This window comes from Sardina pilchardus, chromosome 13 (assembly GCF_963854185.1).
Source record: "Sardina pilchardus chromosome 13, fSarPil1.1, whole genome shotgun sequence".
In the NCBI taxonomy this organism is placed as follows: Eukaryota; Metazoa; Chordata; class Actinopteri; order Clupeiformes; family Clupeidae; genus Sardina; species Sardina pilchardus.
The window spans coordinates 13,163,692-13,178,459 of record NC_085006.1 but is presented as its reverse complement, the minus strand read 5'-3'; the positions used below and the strand labels follow the sequence as shown (position 1 = coordinate 13,178,459).

Sequence of the window (14,768 nt, the reverse complement as noted above, 5' to 3'; positions counted from 1 at the left end):
TAGAGAGATTTCAGCTCTGGTGGCAGCAGCGTTGTAGACCTTCAGCTCTGGTGATGGTGGCGTAGACCTTCAGCTCTGGTGATGGTGGTGGTGTAGACCTTCAGCTCTGGTGATGGTGGCGTAGACCTTCAGCTCTGGTGATGGTGGTGGTGTAGACCTTCAGCTCTGGCGATGGTGGCGTGGACCTTCAGCTCTGGTGATGGTGGTGGTGGTGCAGGAGGGAGGCGAAAGACAAAATACCCCCTTCCTGCACCACCAACGCTATGTGAAAAAACATAAATAAAATCAAAACTTCCAGGAGGTATTACAGTTGTATAGCATTACAGACAACACATAAAAAACGTTCTAAGTTTGTGTTATGCCATGAAACTTACTTTACACGTCTTACTTTCTCATCCTCTTTTAATATTTCTCCACAATCTCAACCATGACATCATTCTTTCGTTTTAATGTCTTGGGTGACACAAAAATGTAACCGCTCACTACTGACAAGCCACATTTTGATCTGATGTATTAGCAGCCACCATTTCACATTCCTTCTCATTTGCAGCACTTGACAAAGAAAGGATAAGAAAATAACCACTTGCCTTTCTACTAGCAGGTCTCTTCACCAGGTGGTCAGGAAGGGAGAACACAGTTGGTACTGCAGTGCAAGTCAGACGATTCCCCTTAACATAATGAATTGGGTATTCATGAAATGGGTTGAGTTGGAATTTACATCACCACACAGTGTTGGTCAGGAAAATGATTGGCTTACATAGGTATCAATGGTGAATTCATGGTATTCAAAATGAAGACTACAGAGATGAGATGACTTGCTGGGCTCCCAGTCTTGTCGTCTTATGTTCACCAGCCATCGTCTCAGTCTGTCTGCATGCTGCACACCTAAAGGAAAACTGTAAAAAAAATAATAAAAAAAAAACATTCATATGTCAAGCGGTTGTGAAGGGGCATAGTGTATTTATTACAACCATTACAGTACATATGCCTGCCATTCTGTATACAAAGGCCAAAAACATTTAACTCATAATGCCTCCGGGCTGCTGATGACTGGGGCTGTAATGCCATGCTTTGAGTTAGCTAAGTTAGACAGCCTTCATCGGAAAAACGGCTGTCATAACCATAGGGTCATTACATAGTGTTAACATATTTAATCTCATTAAATATAACCAAGAACTATTAATGTTAAAGTTTGCAATACACCACGTACACGGCTTCGTCTAAGAACTATCACAACATTGTTAAATAAACGAGCAGCTAAACTGACAACAAGGCTAAGATAAATACCTGGTAACGTAATGTAGCTAGCTACCCGGTAGCAGCTAACCTAACGTCAGCTAACTGGACCGCTATTCCTGGCATAATCAGACACATTGATATACTAATAACTAGCAGCTACAACCATTCTTGTACCTAATCCTTTTAAGGATGTCTGACACAGATGACTGTAAAATGAAATTACCTTGCTAAAGTAAACGGCTAAGCGATCCCTAGAAGCCTTCATAGCCTGCATACTGTAAGTTAGCAAGCTAATATTAAGTTAATATTCACTTACCGAAAAAAAACTGCACAGAGCTTCTCTGGGATGGCCCGTAGTACAACCAACAGCACAGCACGACATGACTGTCAATGTATAAAGTGTAATAACAGCAAATAAAACAAATATGATAAGTTGCCTGACGAACGAACACCACCACAGCCGAGCCTACAGCTACTCCACGGACTGAACGGCTGCAAGCGGCTGACGCAGCGGTCACGCACTGTCAATCAACGCCCTTTTTAGATTTGTTAAAATAACTTAAAAAAAAATAATTTCACAGAGAAAAGAAAAATGGTGTGTATTGAAGCACATTGAAAACTATTTTTTCGAATAACATGTTGTAAATATAAAATTAGTTTTAGGTGAGAAAAGTGACACGGAAAGTTGGCTACTTGGCCATTGAAATACATGGGGATGGGCGGAGCTACGAATTGTACTGCAGCCAGCCACCAGGGGGCTCTGGACTAGCGGTTGCTTCAATTCCAACGGACGACACACTGTCCAGGTCTATATATACAGTCTATGGTGCAAGCCAAGCAAACCTGGGGTCAGTCGGATGACTTGTGCTCTGCTAGCTGCTAATTTAATCATGACCACTGTGCAGAGAGCTAGCAGTCTCTGGCCCTCATCATCATGTCTGCCATTGGGGAGTCAGGTCCTGCTCATCGTGCTGCTCCCTCAACACCCCCCCCCCCCCCCAGGCACCGCACAGCAACCCAACCAGCAGCAGCAGCTAGAGATGGGGTGAACTCTGAGGCAGTAAGTGCCCATATGCTCCTGTTGTGGTGGTATTGATTTATGAAGGAGGCTTCATATGAAATAAAAATTGAGTTCTTTTCAGACTTCAAGCTGGTAACCTTCATGTTTTTTTCGTGTGTGTGTGTGTGTGCGTGTGTGATTTGTAGCCCACATAAAACATCTAAATAATGCATCTCTCTCTGAGGGAACACACAGAACATTTTGCAGAAAGAAACTTGCTTGCACTTCATTGATATGGACACATCAGTAAAAAAAAAAAAAAAAAAAAAAACTCACGCTTCAAGCTATCTAGATCTGAGTCAATTATGTGTCTGGATAGAGACACCCAAACACAAGATTTCAAGATATCAAATAGTGTTCCACTAGTTTATTGCAACAGCAGGAGTTTTTTGAGGTGGCTGTGGGTGAGTAGATATTGAATAGACATTTTTCATTGGGCAGGTAAAGGACCCTGGCTATAGCCAGTGCTGACAATGCAAGGTGAGAATGTCAGAGCACATTTGTTGCAGTATGGGATCAGTGTGCACTGGTGGAGTTGAATGACCAACACATCTTGCACACTCAGGACTGATGTCAGTGTGTTGCACATGAAACTAACGCATGGACAACCATAAGCTTGCAGCGACCATGCCATTCCAAAAGAGAAAAAGAAAAATGGGTAGGATCAGGTACAACCTCCTCAGACCACACATACCATACACACACAATCACTCTCTCTCTCTCTCTGGCACACAAACACACACACTCACTCGCTACTCACACACACAAGCACACTCACTCGCTCTTTTAGAGCATACAGTATATAGACAGATGAATTGTGGGTAAAAAGAATTACATTGCCCTGACTCTCCACCTTCTCTCTCTCTCTCTTTCTCTCTCTCTCTCTCTCTCCCTCTCTCTTTGTCTGTCTGCAGAGGAGAATGTTCTTAGGCCATGTGATGTATTTGGTGCTTTCATTCCATCGGTCATGACTACCACACTTGTGTGTCCCCTCCTCCCCTGCTGAAATAGGCCCTGGCCAGGGCTCTGATGGTGTCACTTCGATGATATTGGATTTTTCTGTTCTTTAGATTAGAACTTTTCTCTATTGTCCAAACACACAATAGGGGGAGAGCATGTCCTCCCCTCGCCTGGTGTGTAGGTGTGTATGTGGATTATAGACAGGGAGCGAGGGAAGATAAGGGGGAGGAGATGTCAAAAAGTAGAACATGTTAAAGGCACATGCATTACTTCGTACGTAGCTGTACATGTGTGTTGTGTGTGTGTGTGTGTGTGTGTGTGTGTGTGTGTGTGTGTGCACTTGTGATTTTGCTTACTTCTGCATAGTCTCTCTGTTTGTTGATCTCTAAAAGCTCTTTATACCCACCTGTAGTTGTTGCTAAGGGCTCTCTGTGGTGTGTCCATGGAGTATAATCATAATGTAATGTGTTATGAATGTCGTTGTCAAGCAATACTCAAACACCATATTACTTCATCTACACAGCAAAATAATAAAAAAAAGAAAAGAAAATAAAAGCAGAAATAAGGAATAAAACTCTATTGACACAACGGTTTGCAACACAGCAAATCCATTTCGCGAAAGGTCAGTGCACTGTGCAGTACTTGGAAAATGGACCCGTGCTGTTGGAATTCCCATCCAAACACTCCATCAATCTCGCAAGGTCACTGCAGGCTTTCAAGCCCTCCATGCTGCACAGCGCCGGCCACTCACAAGGACTAATTGAAGCATTTCTTCCCAGGGTGAAAGGAAACTCAATAATACCACAGAAACAGGATGAAATGGAAGGGGCTCTTGTAAAAAAAATGGAACTCATTCGACAGAAGAGTGTGGCTTGGCTGTAAATACAATTTGATGGAGGACGGAATACCCGAGTTTGCAATCCCCCTCCACCTGCTCAATAAATTCAGACCTACATGTACAATCGAAATGCTGTTTCTGCATACTACTTCTGGACGTAACTCAAGTCGTTGGTAAGGGTCTGTGTTTGGCTCTTTTCTCTTTTTTTCTACTTTGAAAGAAGCAGTGACCAGTGGACTGCATCTGATGAAGTGTTCGGGCTTTTCAAGGCTCCTACCACGTTTGCCACTGCACCCCCCCCCCCCCCCCCCCCCCCCAGCACGACTGATGGAACAGGTGCTCACATGCTCATTTGAATATGCTAATCAAGGAGAAACTCCCCAAGCAAACCTACACATACCTGAGGCGAAATGAAACCTCTCATATTTTAAAGCAAAGATTTATGGGCTCCGACTACAAGATTAATTGCTTTGCTGTTGTGGCAGTTTCGCAACGTGTTTATCCCAATTCTGGACAGTGAACACTTTATTATTTTAATGGTGTATATAAACTCTTGCAATTCATGTAAAAATGTATACGGATCACCAGTTGATTAACTTATACCATAACACATATATGTATTCAGATTGCACTTGTTACATGAAACAGAGAGTGCAAATGCAATCTCTCAAACCACCAGGTAATCCGTCATTATGAAACCAAAGGGATTCTGATTATGCATCAGTAATTACTGTAGCAGAGAGCTGTTTCTCTTGGAAGTTCCTGAAGTATATGAAGCACTGTATAGGATGGGTAGGCCTACTATAGTAGCCTAATATCAGCTCACAGTGCTTCCACATCTGTAGCGCTTCACTGACTTATGGGACTAATTATAACATCACCATTCCACAGGGGGGCAGTAGCGATACACATGTGTGTGGAATAAAAGATGGAGCCTGATGCATGATGAATAACTAGTGTAAGACAAATGCAAACGATTACACTTATAAGGTTTCACAAAATGTTTCTCCTGATCTCTTTATTATTTCATATAAGAAGGCGAAGCTAAGCTATTGGAGTTTGGAATCTGAAAGTCGTCATGAGGGAAAGCTAACATTTGATGGCCATTTGTGCTATAACATGCCATGCATAGGCTGCGTCTCCACCAGTTGACTCCACGCTGACTCAATAAGCATCGTCCTGATATCAGAAGTGCTACTGTGAGTATGGTTTGGCGAAGTAATATCTGCAACATTTTCCACGAAGATTGGTGGCAAAATGGAGTCTAACTGTGCGGGTAATTGTTCTGTATTTTGTAAACAGTTCATTTGCTTACTCTCATAACTCTCACAAGCCCCGCTTTGTTTAAGTTTCAGAAGCTTGAAAACGTTCTACTGTTATATTGTAAAAACATCACGTTGTTCTGTGGGTGCAAAACGTAATGCTCAAAGCAACTATGTTAAAATAGTCAGACTATTTTAAAAAACAAATCATGGTTTTGATAATGTTGAGCCATTTTGGTACCCATGGGAAATTGGTAGATTGAAGATATAATGATATTTAATAGCCTATACCTTTGTGAATAACAACATGATTATACTTTCAACAGAAGACTGGATTTTCATACAGATCATACAGATAACTGCATTTACTTAAATAACAACATGTGGAAAGGAATATAAGACAGATACTTGGTAACATGCAGTGATTGGGCTTAAGATAACCTTAATCTTCTCCTTTATGCATAATATACGTATTACCACATTAAAAATAATATTGCTTTTCAACCAGTACATGATTGAAGAACGCCGATAGCATTAGTGTGGAACTGCAGCATTTCTGCAAAGGTTACCCTGTTTGCGAGTCGTGTGACAGGGCAGAAAGCTGTGCTCGCTGCAGACCAGGCTGCATCCCCCTGCCCTCCGTGTCAATAACTCAATAACTTCTGTCTGTTGCACAATTAAGGCGTTATTACACCCTCCACTGGCCCTCTCTCCCCTCACCACGGGACTAGACTGTTGGCCCCGGGGAGAGTCGGACTCTCTCTCTCTCTCTCTCTCTCCCGCCCTGCGCCCTGTCTCTTTCCCCTCACTGCTCCTGTGAGACCCTGGCAGTCAACCACGGCGCGGCCTCAGCCTCATCTGCGGTCCTCGCGCTCCCTCTCCCTCTCCCTTCCCTGGCGCGCCCAGCGGGTCTGGCGGATGCCAGGGTGAGTCACTGCAGCCCTAGCAGCTGCTGAGTGGGAGTCATGCAAGAGGCCCCAGTGTCATCTGCCAGGGTTGGGTGGAGGGGTGGAGGGTGGGAGGGGGGGGGGTGGCAACGCAGGGGGGTGGGTGATGGGACAGCATGGCCTGATGTGGAGTGATGACATCCTCCACATGCCTCCCCACATATCCCTCCTCAATGCCATCAAGTACAACGACACCCCCCCTCCCTCCACCCTTCCACCAACACACACACACACACACACACACACACACACACACACACACACAGCTCATCTCTGCATTGGAGTAGGCATCTGGGATGAGCCAGCTGTTGGAATCGCCACACCACATACCAGCAGCCGCCTCAGGCAACTTTCACCTTTTGAGTTAACGCCTCCATATGGTGGACTGGCACCACATGGCAGCAGAGCCTATGGATGTTGGTGGCCTTCAAGGCTGGTTTTGAAAGCATCCTCTTGGCTCTTACATTCACTTGGCTCACGCCAGGCTTGAGCAAAAAAATAAATAAAATAAAACTTCTTCTTTCTTTTCTCATAATTGGAAGAGTTTAGACAAAAACCTTCAACTGTAGATGCATTGTGATTTGTCTGCTGCGTTCAGTCCCTTCATCAGCAGACAAGGTCTTCCTACGTCAGTCTTGTCGATTGGGTTTGATTGGTTTTGAATGCTTCCACGGGAGCCTTGACCTTATGGATCTGAACAGTTTACAGTTTGTCAGTGGGCTACATGCAATTACAGTATATAGTATAGCAAGGAAAGAAATGTCTGGGTTTTCAACTTAGGTGAAGGTGTACATAAAGACAGTCACTTCAAATGGTCTTGTACTGTGCTTCTTTTTGAAAACATCTTCATAAAGCTTCTTATTTTCTTATCAACATTCCATTTTGAAACGTGTTTTGCAAAAGAAAAAGAAAATATAGTGAACATGTTGTAGGCTACTTTGTGGACACAATTCCTCTCTGCGGGACATTTTCAAACATGGGTATACAGAAGGGCTATTATAAAACCCATCTGCAACAGCCCAACCTTCTCATTTATTAAAAAGTGGATTGGATTATTAAAAGGGCCACTGAAAATATTCTCAGACTTAATACTGTCAGGCCTATTTCAATGGGAGCCATTTCGGCGGTTCGGAGGCTATCGTCCTCCACCTGCAGCCTTGATCGGTACTTTCTTTTTTATCATGGTCGATGCAGGACAGCTGCACTTACATAAGTGGATCTGAAAGGGATGGTAACTCTCATAGCCTTTGCGTAGATGTGGGGAAACACAGTCTCCAATATTGCACCAAAATTGCACCAATTGCACAGTCAATCAGATATGTCGGTCAGATGTGTCGGTCTGTCATTGCTCTTGTTCCATCAGTGCATATTTCCCCAACAGCGGCCAGTCAATGTGTTTCTCCTGAATTAAATCGTTCAAAGCATTGAAAAGTTCCTCTGCTGTAGTGCGAGCAAAAGAATAGCAAAACAAAAACTCTATAAGATTGACATTTTACACACTGTATGGCCAAAGCACTCGGAAGAGAGGTATTGTCGAAGTCGAAGGTTGAAGCTCTAATTCATGTTCTAGTTTATTGTCATATTTATTTCAAGGGAACAGAATTAAATGGTGTTACTTTAACATCAGTGCCATTTGCTGTATGAAGACAAAAGATGTTCTTAGTAGTCCAAAGTCCATAGTAGTTATTGTGGCTTGTCACTGTGTTGAATACCTAATCAAGAAACATAACAGCACTCTGCAACTTTCTTACTGATGTCTTTAGTTTGCTTTCATGACACACTGAAAGACTCCTTTCATGACTTCTGACGGAGATGAAAAGGGATAAAGCTTCTTGATCTATCCCATCTTTTGAACGCTCACACGTTCATTTGTCACACGTGCCAGGCAACAAATTCCACAAGAGTTTCGCCTTTAAATTGACCAAGAGAAAGAGGGGAGCAAGAGGGCTTGACAAGTTGCACATTGAGAGGTTTGTGAATGGAGAGTTGAGAGGAAGCCATAGACATGACATATCTGCGGGCTGGATTCATTTTGAACGCGTTCCAACTGGAAAAAGCAATTTGAGCAAGCCAACCTTTTGAAAGCTCTCTCGCTGTTGAAGTGTAAACGCAAACTTAATTAGGAAGTGATAATTGTGCTCGCCGCTGTTTCCTTTTAGATTCTGAAGCTCTGGCTCTCCGGCACTTCACCATACAAATTGCGCGGCGTTGCACGTCGACATTTACAAAATGTCAATACATTCTCAGACAGTAAATTATAAGCAAACTCCGCGCAGAAGCTGCATTTGTCATGTCAATACCGACAGTTGATTAACTGGCCAGCGCTTCCTTCTCTCCCAGTCTGCAGAGTTTAATTTATGTCGAAATGGGAACAACAAGACCTGAGCTCCGCTCCAAGCCCTGTCAAATTCACAACACATGATTGAAAATGTAATTAAGTCGAATATCTGCCACAACCAGTCATTTTTTTCAATATCCCCCATTGCCTTTTTTTATTCTCTCGAAAGCATCAAAAAAAGTTTATTGATTTAATTTTGTTTTCTAATTTCAGATGTCGAGGACAATGTGTTATTATGTTGTTGAGAATGTCCCTAGAATCAATTTGGTGATGAATCATACAGCAGGATGGTATCAGTTCAATAATGCATTCTCCCCAACTTTGAGAAACAATTACCATAATAATGTTTCATAAAGCCAAGCGTTTAGTGTGCATGTTGCTGACAGCGACGTATGGCCACCGCTGAAAAGGCATCCCACCAAGGTGCCGCCAAGACTCCTGCAGGTCACCTGAGTCATTTTTTAGCTAAACGGTCCAAGGGTAATTAACAGTCGGGAATGGGAGCTAATGTTTGATCAATCAACAGTGTCTATAGTGAGAGTTAAGTCAACAGTAGTAGAGCCAGCAGAACAAAACCTTAAACCACCAAAAGGTCATTGGATCAATAATCCGTTTAAGATGCACCATGGGATTCCTGCTCCAAGCCTCCAGTAAGCCCAGAGAAGACATTTATTTATCTATTCCTTATGTTTGTGTAGGAATTGCGGGTGGTGTATGTATGGAAAGTGACTGAGGCATGCGGTTTGTTTTTAACCTCCCCCGAAGGTGTGGAAGCCATCTTTAATCATGGCACCAGCTTGAGAAACAAGCTGGTCTGAGTTGGACTCGTTTTGCCTTTTTTTGTTGTTGTTTTTGTTTTAAATCTCCCCCATTAACTGAAAATAGCATCGTCTACAGAACAGAAGTGAGGAGCGAAGCTGCGCCTGGTGGAGAATAAAAGGTGCAAATTAGCATTTTTCTTTTTGTGCATAGGTTAGCCTGAAGAGACACTCTGATTTACAATTCATAATTTACAGCGCAGACAGATGTTTGCTGAACAAGCCTCTCTCGGAAACAGCTGGCCTTAAACAACGTGACGGCGATGCAGCCCTTGTGTGCTGGCAGTGTCAGGATGTTCACCAAGATTGACACCCCTCTTCAAAGTGTGCACACTCAGTGTATCATAACACCCTGTGTATGTCAAGGAATGATTTTTTCTCTTTTTTTTCCAGAAAAAAGCATCCATGCACAGATGTGTATACAAAGACACGTGTTTCTCTCCTGATGCAGTCTGCAGAAAGTGCCTTCACATTGAGTTGGCATCACCTGAAGTAGTTTGTCTTCCAGTGTGCAATTTCAAACAGGCTTGAAAAAAAAAAAAGAAGGTGTACGGGGAAAGCGTAAACAAAGCATGTTGTTTTCGATGCCACTTCACAACGAGGCAAACTTGATTGCGTGTGTGTGTGTGTGTGTGTGTGTGTGTGTGTCTCTGTGTCGCTCTGTGTGTGTGTCTCTGTGTCGCTCTGTGTGTGTGTGTGTGTGTGTGTGTGTGTGTCTGAGTATGTCTGTGTGTGTGAAGGGGGTGTGTGGGGTGGGCGGAGGTTACCACTTCTGACTGAATGCCACAGCTGAGGGTTTAATTCCACACTTTATTTCTCTGATCCCTCCTGAACCTTTCTTGTAAGCGAACACACACACAAACGTGTGCGCGCGCGCACACACGCACACACACACACACACACACACACACACACCTCTCGTGTGCCATGTAATAGCCAGCTGTAGATAATTCACTAATGGAGTACTTTGCCCGTTTCAAACACTGAATCTGCCATCCGCTCTAATTTTGCGCCTTTTGTCAAATTGGATTTGAAATCCAATTATCAGGCTTGGTTATTTTGTGACAGAATAACCTGCTCTAACCACTCATTTGGGAGAATGCACAAATCATTTGTGATTCATTTTTTGGAAGTGTCCTGCATCTGTTGCAGCGGCGGTGTATTCGTGAAGAGCCGTTGGAGCCCACGATGCCAACCTCTCTCTACGCAGGGCGAGGACTGCCATCCACCACCAGTCAGCAATGCCTCTGGGCACCGTTAGAAGACATACAGTATATAGTCGGTATTTACCCGGAATGGAATATTATACATTAAGCGAATGATTTACTGATATGCTGCAGTATAAAGGCTCATTTCACCTCAAGGTTGTACAGGTTACTTTCATACTGCAGATTGCGAGAGCATACAGATCCGTTATTTATCCTCTTAAGGGAAGACAACAGCAGACTTTTCATCAAGGCCAAACAAAATGGCTTACGCCTCAGACCCTCAGGCTTCCTCTATTCATCCAAAAAATGCCTACAGAAATTAGATATTGATAATATGATAAAAGGTCAATTAAAATTAATCCATACGTTTAAAAACTGAATCGAACCCCGCTTGTTGTGCAGACATCGTTCCAGACATTGCATTAGAACATTATTTAACCATCAAAACACTGAGACTCTTTCTTATCAAGGCCATATCTAACTATCTGCCTGACATACATTCCGGAAATACCATTCAGCCAGCAACGACTTCTATCAAGGTGAACCATAAATGGAGTTGTGTCCCTATGAGTTGTGTTTGAGTGTCCACGGAATAGAGCATGTTAATTACTTTTCTGGCATACTGTACTGTATACAAAGACAGCACATACTTTGAGCAGCTGTGCTCTGCCTTATCGAAGGAGTTAAAAGAATAATTTCTGTATGAGTCATTATAATGATTACCTCATCAATGAGGGAAGGATGAAGGGATGAAATAGCCAACCAAAGAAAGAAAAAGTTGTTAGTGACTGACTGACTCTCGGAGACATATAATTACACAGTTTCAAACAGGCCAGAGAGACAACACACAAACAAACACACACACACACACACACACACACACACACAAATTCCTAACCTCAATAAGTCTTTTAATCTAGTGGCACAAGGCAAGAACCCTTTTGTCTACCTTCATTGGTGTTCAAGCCTTTCTGCTTTGAGGCCGGATGTCTGACATTGCTTTCAAGGTTGTTTTCCCCGTGTCCACCCAGACTGTCTTTGGCCCTTTTGTTTGGTGGAGTGGGAATGTCAGTCCTCCGCAGCGCCGTTTTCTGACTGAACTTCAGAATCTAGCGAGTGTATCAGTCTAGAGTGTGGGCTTGAATGCTCTTATGAAACCACACCACTGAATACTTTGCAACCCAGGTATGCACCAATGCATTCTATCCTGCATTTTATGATTAAAGTGAGTCATAGTCATACAAGGTTTAATGGCCAAAAGTTGAAGAGAGCTATAAGGAATGTCGAATAGTGACTGTCATCTCCTTTGGATTCAAATGAATTACTCTTGTCAGCATCGTTTACTACCTGGGCCCCATCTTCTTCATGTGTCCATTAAGAGCCAATGTAATTTAATCACCAGAACTTTACTTTTGCACTTTATCACTTCAGAGGGCGTGTTAGGCGCTATGATCTAACAGCCTGACCAGTGATTCGAGATATTTACAGAAACCGACAAAAGACACTGAATAGAAACTGACAGTGGACAATAAATCCTCGGTCCATCTGAAGACGCTGCTAAACGTGGCATATACCTGAGTCTTCCGAGTTAGCCCTTTGTCCCTCTGACATTCATGCTGCTCCTTTTCAATGCAGCAACCTCCTTGACTATGTGTGAGCCGTATTAGAATTAGTGGCTGTCTGCTTTGTGTGTCTGCTCACGCCAGCACTAACATGTATTTTCAGTGGTCAGGTCATGGCCCCAACACTTGACTACATTAACATCAGGTGTAAGTGGAGGCTACCAAGGCCACATTCAAATGGGATCACTCAGGTGAACACAGCAATGACTAATGGCAGATTTCCACCACATTCAACACAAACGTAACCGTAAGGGACTTCTCAGAATGATTGTTATTACTGCTACGTATATAGATTAGTAGAGCTTGTCGAGGAACACTAGCAGATATGACCCAACTATATTCCTCATGTTGGAGTGTAGCCAGATTCCTTTGCTTTCCAATTCCATTGCTGGCTTTCTGGGGCCAAATAGAGTCTTTTTTCGACAGGTGTAGCCTTCATCATTACTGAAGATATTACAGCCAGTGACAGCTTTTCCATTAACTGTTGTTGAAAACAAATATCCAAGCACCATTATCACAATATTGGGGTTCAGATGAATGCACATGAGCATTGGTTGATTTTGTTCTTGCTGATATTTTTCCACCATCATGGTCTGTATGACTGTGTACATTGTACAGTATGAGCCTGGTGGACTTTGTTTGTTGATCTTGTTGGTTATGATGTTAAAATAGAAGTTTAAAAATAAATCAAACAATTCACATGGCATCTTTTCCTTGCATGAGGAAGTGTAATGTGAGATAACAGACACATTTGAATTCATGCTGTGAGGGTAATCAAGTAAAGGTATTGCTGGACACTGTCCAGATATTACACATGTCAGTGTCAGATGTTAAAGGGACCCAAGAGAGAAGAGCGCCATACACCAGGGCTGTGATAGAAAGGAAGCGCGGTTATTATTCTCTAGTATGTCCCAATCTGTTTCCAGATCATGTCTGTGATATTATGTGCAAGAGAATTTATGACTCTATACTTAATATATTCATACTCCCTTGAATGAGCCTTAGTGCACTTGTGTGGAATAGAATGAATGTTGTACTATAAATGTAAAAGAGCTATATGAAAAGTGTATTAAATGAGCTTCTTTTGAAAAAAATGCTTCTTATTGGTCAATTGGGGAACATTGACTAGATCAATGCCTGGGCTGATGTAATGCAGCGGGGATACATGACACGGGGCCGTGCGGAGCACAGCAGATTAGCCAAGGCCTCAGATGTGCACAACTCTCAGAGGTGGGATCGTGTGTTCAGCCATGTTGGAGGGTGTGGCGTGTTAAGAGTCTGCCGAGTGCACAATCGAAGCACTAGTTTTAGTAGACGGGACTCATTTTTCCGATCTGGTGTAGCCAGTTGTATTGATTACGTGTCTGGTATTATAGCCTGCCTGTTCGTTTTACGCAGACAAGCCATAACCCTTCAGGTATTACAAAACAACGAAGGAAGGCATAGTAACACATGTCTAGTGTCTCCTAGATCTCTCCAAAGAGTCACATAAAATAACCACCAACAAACATGCACTCACATGGAGGGTGAGTTACTGTAAGTAAAGACACAGTAGTATACGGTAGGTAGCACTTTGGATCTATTATATTTTGATGCATTATACACCAAGACATTCCATCTGTGCAGAGGTAGACTTCTAATATGAAGGCTGAGAGTAGATAGCTGTAGTTAGTTTCCTGGTGATGGAAACGTTTGAGAAATACAGTATATTGCCATTGGCTTATGAAAGACATTACCATAGCAAACCATGATCTCCTACCATACAAAAACAGCACATGCTGTCAGTTAGAGCTGAATGGCGCATTGTCTGTGCCAGTGGACAACATGCCAGAGCTTTAATGTGTCATGTGTTATACTTTTGTCTAAGTGACAATGTCTTTTTTCCTCACAGAACATGTTCAGAACTATCTTTTCATAAAACAAAAAAAATAATGGTTCATATTTGTCTGACTGAACTTTCTGAATGCAGGTTCCTCCTAGGATATCCAGCAAATTAGTTGGGCCATCTAGCGTGTGCTCCGTGATTGTTTTAGGCACCACATTAATCCCCATTCCTGCGCGCGGGGGAGCAGAGGATGGGAGAGAGGATACATAGTGTGCACCTGCTCCCCTACGCTTTATACGCCCCGGCTCAGCGAAGCCTTAGTCCTATAACGCGATTCTCAGAACTCCACAGATGGTGAGGTAATTGCAAGGCTTTGCACAAAGCTGACAGGTTGTGCACTACCACACATACACAGGGCGCCGTTAAAAACATAAGCGCACGCACACAATATGCGCGCACAGGTGCAGACATTCAAGTGGACCTCTTATGCGAGTCACGCATGAGTCTTTTGGGGACCGACCGACACAAAAACCCACACACACGCGCATGCACACACATACATACTGTACACACACACACACACACACTCAAACATACTCCCGAAACACAATACACATCCACACACAATAAAAGAAACACTCTTAGACTGAA

The 14,768-nt window shown here is 43.0% G+C and overlaps 1 long non-coding RNA gene across 1 annotated transcript; it reads right to left on the bottom strand.

Moving 5' to 3' along the window:
• Positions 1 to 271: 271 nt before the first annotated feature.
• On the bottom strand, positions 272 to 1,592 carry LOC134099740 (uncharacterized). The gene is made up of 3 exons (XR_009941152.1): positions 1,556 to 1,592; positions 758 to 896; positions 272 to 668 (listed from the first exon to the last, which is right to left on the bottom strand). It is a non-coding gene; the product is annotated as an uncharacterized LOC134099740 (long non-coding RNA).
• Positions 1,593 to 14,768: the final 13,176 nt, after the last annotated feature.